Source organism: Panthera tigris, chromosome C2 (genome assembly GCF_018350195.1).
Source record: "Panthera tigris isolate Pti1 chromosome C2, P.tigris_Pti1_mat1.1, whole genome shotgun sequence".
NCBI classification, from domain to species: domain Eukaryota; kingdom Metazoa; phylum Chordata; class Mammalia; order Carnivora; family Felidae; genus Panthera; species Panthera tigris.
In genome coordinates, this window is record NC_056668.1 from 107,945,628 (window position 1) to 107,957,198 (window position 11,571).

Here is an 11,571-nt window from a genome sequence, read left to right on the forward strand (position 1 = left end):
AAGTTAACATCAACGGTAGTGGAACAAATGGACATCATAACCCAACTGTGAGTAAACATCAGGCAAACCTAAATATAGGTACATTCCACAAAATAACGGGTCTACAAGTGTTCCAGTTATCTAATGGCTTGCAACAAACACCGGAAAACCTGGTGGTTTAAAACAACACTACTTTGCTACAATTTGAACAAGGTTCAGCAGGGACAACTCTTCTCCATCCTAAGGTATCAGCTGATACAGCCCAGAGCCTGGCTCCACTAGGCCTTAGCTAGTGTGGCTCAAAGGCTGGGAGCTAGAATCACATGAAGACTTTTGCACACTCACGTCTATGACACCTGATCTCGAAGATTCAAACAGCTGAGGGCTGGAATGGCTGCAGCCCATCTGAAATCTCTACCTCTCTATGGTCTCTTCATCACCACAGCCTCAGAGTAACTGGATTTCCTATACATGACCTCAGGACTTGCCAGGGAATGTGTGTATGTGTCTGTGTGTGAAAGAGAGCCAAATAGAAGGTTATATGGCTTTTTCTACCCCAGCCTCATAAGTGACACAGGTCTACTTCTATTCATGGACTGAGGCACAGAGTTTGTCTGGATTAAGAGACAGAGCTCTAGAAGAACATGGGGAACTGGAAATGTGGGGCAATGCTGGGAAAAAATACAGTTACCCAATAATCTTAGAACATGAAGGTCAAGGGAGGGCTGAAGAACTGTTCTAGATTGGAGAAGAGAGCTGAGTAAATACATGCTCCTGGATTGAGTCCTCTTGCTATAAAGGATATAATGGGATAATTGGCAAAACTTGAATGCCCTCTGTAAGGGAAGGGCAAATGGGAGCTCTTTGTACTGTTATTGCAACTTTGCTATAAGTTTGAGAATACTGTAAAATTTTAAAAGATAATATACACCATAAAAATTCCTTAAAAAAAAATCTTGCAGTTAATCCTTTCTTGAAGGAATGACTATATAATAAAAATAACCACCCATGTATGATACATTCATATGTTTAAATATCATTAAAGCAGACCATTGGATATTATTATCATAATTATATTTTTATTGATTATCCCTGCTGTGCCCTCTGTCCCACTGTGCTCTTAGATTTTAGTCTCCTTCTCTTGCAGCTAAACTGACATCCTGCTGGGAGGAACTGATTCAGCCAAATCCTGTCCCGTCTCCACAGCTAGGAGATAGAGGGGTACAACTTCTATAAGTAAAATCATACAGTATTTGTCTTTTTATGACTGGCTTATTTCACTTACCATAATGTCCTCAAGTTTTATCCATATTGTAACATGGGACAGGATTTCCTTCCTTTTTAAGGCCAAATAATATTCTATTGTGTGTATGTATATACCACATTTTATATATCCATTCATCTGCCAGTGGACATTGGGTGGCTTCTACCTGTTGGCTGTTGTGAATAATATTGCTATTGGAGCATTTGTGTATTAAAAACAAAAAATAGGGGCGTCCGGGTGGCTCAGTCGGTTAAGCATCCAACTTCGACTCAGGTCATGATCCCACAGCCTGTGGGTTCGAGCCCTGCTTTGGGCTCTATGCCGACCGCTCAGACCCTGGAGCCTGCTTCGGACTCTGTGTCTCCCTCACTCTCTGCCCCTGCCCCACTTGTGCTCCGTCTCTCTCTGTCTCTTTCTCTCTCTCTCAGAAGTAAATAAATAATAAAAAAATTAAATATATATATATAAGAATGAAAGAAGTAACCATAAAATAGCTTGCAGTGAGGATGAAGAAAATGAAGTCCTCCAGGTTTTGAAAGGCAGTATGCTATGTTTTTATGCAAGTAATGCTAACACTTTCCGTGGAATTTTTACCTTAAGACTTGATAAGCTGTTTTCCTATATTAAAACCACTTATCTTGGGGCGCCTGGTTGCTCAGTTGGTTAAGCATCTGACTTCGGCTCAGGTCATGATTTTGCAGTCTGTGAGTTCGAGCCCCGCGTCGGGCTCTGTGCTGACAGCTCGGAGCCTGGAGCCTGTTTCAGATTTTGTGTCTCCCTCTCTCTCTGCCCCTTCCCAGCTCTCTCTCTTTCTCTCTCAAAAATAAATAAGCATTAAAAATTTTTTTAAAAAATCACTTATCTTCACATAATGTGCACGAATTTAGTATTCTGGCAATAGGCATCATAATACTTATACAAATACAGGGCGTTCTACTTGTAACCAATAATTTGATGATTTTTTAAATTTTTTTAATGTTTATTTTTAAGAAAGAGAGAGACAGAGTGCAAGTGCGGAAGGGGCAGAGAGGGAGACACACAGTCTGAAGCAGATTCCAGGTTCTGAGCTGTTAGCACAGAGCCCGACTTGGGGCTCGAACCCACAAACCATGAGATCATGACCTGAGCCCAAATAGGAAGCTCAGCTGACTGAGCCACCCAGGCGCCCCAATAGTTTAATGTTTTTATGTTTTTATTTCAACATCTTCCTAGTAATCAGCTCTTCATTCAGAGCCTCGGTTCAACCAAGATGCCACAAATCTGAGCTGAGTAGAAGAAAGCAGCATGACCCAACTTTACTTTGGGCCTGTTACAAGAATAGATACTTTTCCTGAAAAGAGAAACTTGACAAAGTTTGCCTTTCCATACCTACTTCTATTTTATCTAAGATGTCTTTCCCTATTGGTTGTGTGGCCCAATGTAAAATTCCACTAGTTGAAAAAGTAGGTAAGCAGTTAATTAGCATTTCAAAAGACTATAAAAAAATTCGAAGGTGTATCTTAAAGACTCCCAAGGGAATTTCAGGGTGGGACAAACATGGTTACCCAACATAGTACTCATGAATGTCCTTCTTTTCTCCACTTCCCAACCTCCCCCTCACACATTTTTACCTCTTTCTCCAGCTTTCTCCACCTCTTAGCCACTTAAAATCAGCTTAACTTACATAGAATTAAATAATTTATATGAAAGCACTTTAAAATGATAAAAGACGATACAAACTATTAGTTACTTTCAGAATATAGTTCCATGACTAGCACATTGTGAGTACCCAAAACAGTAAAACCTTGGATTGCGAGTAACTTGCTCTGGAAGTATGCTGCAAGGCAAGCAAACATTTCTTGTAAATTAAAAAAATTTATTCATTTATTCACTTTTGACAGAGAGGGCATGGGGAGGGACAGAGAGAGAAAGAGAGAATCCCAAGCAGCCTCCTCGCTGACAGCAGAGAGTCCCATGCGGGGCTCAAACTCACAAACCCTGAGATCGTGACCTGAGCCAAAGTCAGCCGCTTAATGGACTGAACCCCAAGATGCCCCCATTTCTAATAAATTTTAACTTGATAAAGGAACGGTGTCTTGTAATACAAGTAGTATGTGATACTGAACATCACATGATCACAACTGAGCCAATGGTTCTTGAAATCTGCTTTTATATACAAGTGCTCCGAATTACAAGCATGTTTCCAGAATGAATTATGCTCCCAAACCAACACGCTTACTGTATATGATTGTGGAATCATTTACGAAAGCATTATGTACTCTGTCATTTTAAAAATCATGTACATTAAAATATGGCAAGATATGGGGAAATTTTTATAGCAAAATAACAGGCATAGTAATCTCTAAAACATTATTGAAATTAAGACAAACATCAAGACCCCAATCACGAAAGGGGGAGATCAATTTTAAAAATTAGTCACTACAAATAGTTAATAAACATAATATGCTACTTAAAATATTTTGGTATCATTTTCCCAGTCTTCTGAAAATCCCATAAAATAACACAAGAAAAAAATTTAGAAGTAAAACATGGCAATATTGGAAAACCAGGTAGGATGTCATAAGCAGGAAAAAAAATTGCTGATTGGAGTGCAAAATGGCACAACCACTTTAGAAAACATACTGGTAGTTTCCTATAAAGTTAAATATACACATATTATACAACTCAGCAATCCTATTCTCGGTAATTGCCCAAGAGAAATGAAAACTTATGTTTACACAAAAACCTGTGCACAGTGTTTATAGTGACTTTATTCATAATTGCCCAAAGTGGAAATAGTCCAAATGTCCCTGAACTGGTGAATGGATAATAAACACATGCTGTCATATCCATACAGTGAAATACTACTCAGCTAAAACAAAAAAAGGGGGTGAGGAGAGGGGAGAACTGTCAATACAGGTGACAACATAGATGAATGTGTTTTGCTAACTTGAAGAGGCCAGACTCAAAAGGCTACATATTGAATGATTCCATTTATATGACATTTTAGAAAAGCAAAACTATAGTGAGAGAAAACAGATCAGTGGGGGCTGAGGGATGGGTGGAGAGATTTCCCTCAAAAGAGCACAAAGGACTTTTTGGACTGGTGAAACTATTCCATATTTTGATTGTGGCGGTGGTTATATAACTATTTGTCAAAATAGTTTATATTTATCAAAACTTACAGAACTGTAAAGTAAAATTTTACCGTATATAAATTAGACCATGGTAAACCCGATTCTACCTTCCCTCCCCACCTCCCTGCAAAACAAACAAACAAACAAACAAAACCAAAAAAAAAAAAAACCCAAGCAATGAAAAAATTCTGAGGGATGTATAGAAGACATAATTCAGATGGCAGTGAGCTGGGAAACAAGTCAAGAGATCTGCAACCACACATAAGTATGGGAAGGAACCACTAGATGGTGGTGTTCATTTTTCTATCAGAGCCCAGGAGAGACTTGAAGCTCGAAGATCACAGGCCTGTCATTGGAGCCGTTGTTTGGAAAATTTCCTGTAATCCATAGCTATAACTCCTTGTGTCTGGCCTTGACTTGCATTGGTTTCTGTGTGTTTGCTAAGCCATTTCTCCGAGCCTTCCACTGATTCCGGGGGGCCATCGATATCTTTCCAGTAAAACTCTCTCTCTGCTTTTGTTTTTGTTTTTTGAAACAAACTGAAGAGCACAACGAATAACAGCTGTTAACCAATGCATTTTTTGCCTGTTTTTCTTCATTACAGAGAATTTTGAATATGTACAGAATAAATAGAACGGTAAAATGATCCCCCAATAAACCCATCAGCTTTAAGAGTCATCTTAAAGAGTAAAGAGTCATCTTAAAGAGTCAGCTTTAAGAGTAATCTGCTGCTCTTAATTCATCAAATTTCCAACCATCCCAATCCCCGTGCAAATAATTTTCTACAATCATTTTTAATGAGATAAAATTTACATATTTTAAAATAGACTTATTTTTAAAAAATGTTTAATGTTTATTTTTGAGAGAGAGAGAGTGTGTGTGTGTGTGTGTGAGCCAGGGGAGGGGCAGAAAGAGGGAGACACGGAATCTGAAGCAGGTTCCAGGCTCTGAGCTGTCAGCAGAGAGCCTGACACGGGGCTTGAACTCACAAACTGGGAGATCATGACCTGAGTGGAAGTTGGACGCTTAACTGACTGAGCCACCCAGGCACCCCCAAAATAGACTTACTTTTAAAAGCAGTTTTAGGTTCGTTGCAAAATTAAGGAAAAAGTACAGAGATTTCCCGTATACACCTGTCCCCACTCATGCATAGCCTCCACACTCCTCCCCCACCCCATTAACAACATCCCCCACCAAACTGGTTCATTTGTTATAACTGATGAACCTGCATTGAATTTCATTTTCACCCTGCCGAGGTCCAGCCCCAGCAGGTCCAGGGGTTCCCGAAGGAAGAACAGCGTCGGTGAAAAAAAAAAAATGGACACAGACAACAGCAGTGTGTTAGACTGGCCGCTTTATTGTAGCAAGCGTGGCATTATATTTGTTAGCAAATTCCTTGTAGTGTGCAGTTATCTATGTTTCTTGGCATTACCTAATTCTAAAAATGTTCCTTTGTGTAGTCACCCATTAGGGAACAACATAGTTATTTTCTTGTAACATTCCCTCCTACCCTTTCAAGGTCATCTAGCTCTCAACACCTCAAGTGGAATGTCTTACAAGGACATGACTTCTAAATTGTTCCTTTGTGCCATTTGCGGTATGAGGGACAAAAGTATTCGCTTTGGTCTGGGGTGCCAGGAGGGAGCCAAGAGGGCACTGGGAACCCACGCCTTATGTGCTCCCAGAGAGACAATGTATACCTAGGAACTAATGAACCATTCTGTACCTTAACCCACCAGGTCCAGTTATCATCTGGAATGCCTCCTGGGGGCCAAGTGGGCCTAGGGGTTGGAGTAACTTGTATCCATAGATACATTCTTTTGTTGCCGGAGTGGGGTTTCGAATCCATTGTCCCCCTTCCTTGGCTGGGAAATATATGGGGCTATCCTTCCTTTAGGTAGAGGAGTCTATAGGGGGTGGCAAGGGCTGGATGTAGGGCCATAATTTCCCTGCGGAATCTTATTTCTTTCCCCAGTGGTTCTTTTCCCAGGGGGCCCGTCGTGGGCAATTCCCCAACCAACAAATCCCCAGGTACTTTCATTGGTAGGGGGGCTGCCCCGACCAACGCTAAGGCCAAATTACATAAAAGCAGGAGTACAAGAAACTTCACTGTTGAGCCGCCCTGCAGTCCCCATCCGTCCACCGCCCGGGCCCTGCCATCAGGCTGGTTGGATAGCTTGGCTTCCAGCATCACCCAAAGTTCATAGTTTACATCAGGGCTGACTCTTGGGGTGTACTTCCATGGGTGTGGACAAATATTTACTTTATGTAACCACCATTATAGTATACAGAGCAGCTTCACTCCCCTAAAGATCCTCTATGTTCTACAACCTATTCATCCCTTCCTTACCTTAAGCCCTGCCAAAGTGCACAAATTTTAACTGTACACTTCCAATTTTTCTTTGAAGGACTTGGTTTAGAAATTCCCAATAGCATAGAGCAAAAAGAAAAAAAAAATTTTGAGAGAAAACTTAAGAGGTAAATCCAGTCAACAAATGAAAAGTTTACTAGGATTTTCAGGAATTAATAAAGAGGAAAAAAAGAATGGAAAAACTGAACATATTTTGAAAGACAATTTCCCTTAATTCAAGAAAGATTTGGAACTTTATTCAAAGGCCTAAAAAGTATTTATTAAGATTAATAGGGGCGCCTGGGTGGCTCAGTCGGTTAAGCGTCCGACTTCAGCTCAGGTCACGATCTTGAGGTCCGCGAGTTCGAGCCCCGCGTCGGGCTCTGGGCTGACGGCTCAGAGCCTGGAGCCTGCTTCCGATTCTGTGTCTCCCTCTGTCTCTGCCCCTCCCCCATTCACACTCTGTCTCTCTCTGTCTCAAAAATAAATAAACGTTAAAAAAAATAAAAAATAAAAAAAATTAAAAAAAAAGATTAATAGAAAAACATACATGCACATACCTTCATACATCATGGTGAAAATTCTGAACTCTAAGAAAAAGGAAATTCCACAAACTTCCAAATGGAAAAATAGGATACCACGGTAGGGAAAAATAGGAATACATAGGCAGAGAGGGAAAAGATTAGGACCTGATGTCCCTGTGTGGGAAAAACACATATTTTGGCACAATGCTGCAAGTGTCTGACCACAGCAAACCCCCTCGGCTTAAGGTTCCTCTTAAGCAAGTAACATACACCACCTACTCCCCCTCAGGTTTCCCTCAGGAATTTGACAACAGACCTAAGTATGGCCATAGACCACCCCTCATACAAAGGAAACGAGCCACTCAGGAATGGACAAACCAGCGCCTAAAGTTGTCCAGCCAATGAGGGAGGACCTCAGAAGGAACAAAGGGGAAGGGAAGAGGGGGGACGACCAGAACCTTATAAAACAAGGACCCTTGTCTATTGTCGGTCAGCATTCACTTTCCAGTGTCCCCTCTCTGTAAAGAGAGCTTTCCTACTATTCTTTCAAATCTTCTACTCTAATAAACTTTTGCCTACTATTCATTTTGTGTCCACCTCTTCATTCTTCCAAGTGGCAAGTCAATGAATCCTGGGTCCTGAGGTAAAAAATCTTGCAACAATACCAGAAAAGGAACAAAAACTGTGTTGATATTAACTAACAATAAAATAATATGAAAACATTTTTTGATGTAATTTATACCTTATTTTTGAGAGATTCAGCCTCAGACCACAGAAAAAATAAATGAAAATTTTTAAAAATGTATACATATATAATAAATGTGAACGTATGCTTTTATCATTAAAAAAATACAAATTAAAATAACACCACATTTTTGTACCTGTCATATTGGTGAAGGCTGAAAATTTGATATATAAAGGGTTAATGAGGGAGTGCCTGGGTGGCTCAATCAATTAAGTCTCTGACTCTTGGTTTCAGCTCAGGTCAGGATCTCACAGTTAGTCAGTTCGAGCCCCAGCATTGGGCTCTGCACTGAAAGCATGGAGCCTGCTTGGCATTTCTTTCTCCCTTTCTCTTTGCCCTCCCAGCTTGCTCTCTCTCTCTCTCTCTCTCAAAAAATAAATAAACATTAAAAAATTTAATTAATAAAGGATTAATGAGGATAAGCAGATGGAACTAACCAAAGTTAAACAGTGTAAACTGGCAAAAAATTTTTGTAGGACTATTGACAATATTATCACATTTAATTTTTTAATTTTTTTTAATGTTTATTTTTGAGAGAGAGAGAGTGCAAGCAGGGGAGGGGCAGAGAGTGAGGGAGACACAGAATTTGAAGAAGGCTCCAGGCTCTGAGCTGTCAGCACAGAGCTTCACCTGGGGTTTGAACTCAAAAACTGTGAGATCATGACCTGAGCCAAAGTCAGATGCTTAACTGACTGAACCACCCAGGTGCTCTTTATCACATTTTAAAAATACATTTTCACCCAGAAATTTTACTTCTAAAATACATACATATATGTGTATATATTATTATCGTACTGTGTGTAAATGCTATATGTTAGATATATTATTATATTATACATATATATAAATAATTTGGAAGGGGATAGTGAAAACAAATCATCAAACTAGAAAGAATCTAAATAGACAGTATCATCAATTTGAGACTGGCTGGAAATTGTAACAAATCTATACAGTGGACTCTGATAGGACTAGAATGAACCCTGTGTTCACTCTCTGGTCATTCAAGCACGTGCAGTGGAGAAGGGCAAAGTCGGGAGTGGAGCAGTTGAAAGCAAGAAGGGACCGTGGCTACCATCAGGAGGTTTGTGTTGGGCAGTTTCACCAGCTTTACCAGAACACCCTGATGAGAGTAGACCAGGAAAAAGAATGACATTACCAGAAGTGAGTGAGCATTGAGCAATGAGTATGCAAAAAGAATAGCTATGCATCACAGTACAGGCTAAAGTTCCCATGCAGTATCAGTCTTGTTTTCATAGTGAGAGCTGGTCCACATTTGCTGAGGTACACTGACACCCTGGTGGGGAAACATGTCCAGGTTTGCAGAAGAGTGTCTCAGCCTGTCCCACAAGACTACCACAAGGTCTTCTGAGAAAGAAATAGCGATTTGGGCATGGCTTAGCAGTAAAGACTTGTCTCTGCTCCACTGGCATCAGCAAGCATAGCTTAACTTGGGGCTGGAGGATTCACTTCCTAGATAAGTCACACACATGGCAACCAAGTTGGTGCTGCTGACTGGGAGTTCAGCCAGCAACTGAGAGCCATGGGCTTTAGGTCCTGTCCAGATAGTTCTTCCCTTAATGCATGGTACTCAGTTCCAGAAGAGACTGTCTCAAGAGACAGGAAGTGGGAATTGCCAGATTCTTAAGACCTGGACCTGGAAATTAGTCCAGCATCACCTCAGCTGTATGCTATTGGTCAGAGAGCCTAGATCCCAGGGAAAGGACACAGACTCCACCTCTCAAAGGGAGAAACGAGGGCGCCTGGGTGGCTCAGTCAGTTGCGCACCTAACTTAGGCCCAGGTCATGATCTCATGGCTTATGAGTTTGAGCCCCACACTAGGCTTTGCACTGATAGCGTGGAGCCTGCTTTGATTCTATGTCTCCCTCTCTCTGTCACTTCCCTGCTCACGCTCTCTCTCAAAAATAAATAAACATTAAAAAAATTTTTTTTTAAATTTTTTAACATTTATTTATTATTAAGAGACAGAGCGTGAATAGGGGAGGGTCAGAGAGAGAGGGACACACAGAATCTGAAGCAGGCTCCAGGCTCTGAGCTGTTAGCACAGAGCCTGACACGGGGCTTGAACTCACAAACTGTGAGATCATGACCTGAGCCGAAGTCGGACACTTAACCGACTGAGCCACCCAGGTGCCCCACATTAAAAAAATTTTTTAGGGGCGCCTGGGTGGCTCAGTCGGTTAAGCGGCCGACTTCAGCTCAGGTCACGATCTCATGGTCTGTGAGTCCATGAGTTCGAGCCCCGCGTCAGACTCTGGGCTGATGGCTCAGAGCCTGGAGCCTGCTTCCGATTCTGTGTCTCCCTCTCTCTCTGCCCCTCCCCCGTTCGTGCTCTGTCTCTCTCTGTCTCAAAAATAAATAAACGTTAAAAAAAAAAATTAAAAAAAAATTTTTTTTAAAGAGAGAAATGATAAAGACTTTGGAAGCTATGTTTTAAAACTGCCACATTATGGGATGTCTGGGTGGCTCAGTCAGTTAAGCATCCAACTTTGGCTCAGGTCATGATCTTACCGTTCATGAGTTCGAGCCCCACATCAGGCTCTGTGCTGACAGCTCCAGAGCCTGCTTCGGATTCTGTGTCTCCCTCTCTCTCTGTCCTGCTCTTGCTCTGTCGCTCTCTCAAAAATAAACAAGCATTAAAATAAAATAAATTTTTAAAATAAAACTGCCACATCAGGTTAAAGGAAATCAGTTTGTTATTTATGGATCCTCTAAAAAGCCTTGAGGGTTTAAATGCAGAGAACGTATTACGTATGACCACCTGACTTACTATGTGTAATATCTGGCATCACATTACATTGTCTCTTATACCTTAGTTAAGCCAAGATCAGACCATATTCCAAATCAGAATTTCCTGACCCATACCTCACCTCAACCTGTTTTTGGTTAAAACTCAGCTCCTATAGAAGAGCACTTGACTGAAAAGGATTTGGTCTCTTTTTGATGTGGTATTATCAACTGAATGTCAGCTTTGGATAGCCATATGGTAACATTTAAAGCTCTGGCATGGGGGAGGGGGGTGCCTGGGTAGCTTAGTCGGTTAAGCGGCCGACTTTGGCTCAGGTCGTGATCTCACAGTCTGTGAGTTCAAGCCCTGCATCAGGCTCTGTGCTAACAGCTCAGAGCCTGGAGCCTGTTTCAGATTCTGTGTCTCCCTCTCTCTGACCCTCCCCTGTTCATGCCCTGTCTCTGTCTCAAAAATAAATAAACGTTAAAAAAAATAAAAAGTAAAAAATAAAGCTCTGGCATGCGGCACCTAGCTGGCTCAGTCAGTAGAGCATGAGACTCTTGATTACAGGGTCTTGAGTTCAAGCCCCATGTCAGATGTGAAGTTTACTTAAAAACAAACAAGAAAACATCCAGGGCATCTAGGTGGCTCAGTCTGCTGAGCCTCACACTCTTGATTTTGGCTCGGGTCATGATCACCAGGGTCATGGGATTAAGCCCCAAGCTGGGCTCCGCATTGAGTGTGGAACCTAGGATTCTCTCTCTCTCTCACCCTCTGCCCCACTCTAAAAAAAAAAGAAAAGAAAAGAAAAAGAAAAAGAAAGAAAAGAAAAAAAAGTCTTTAAAA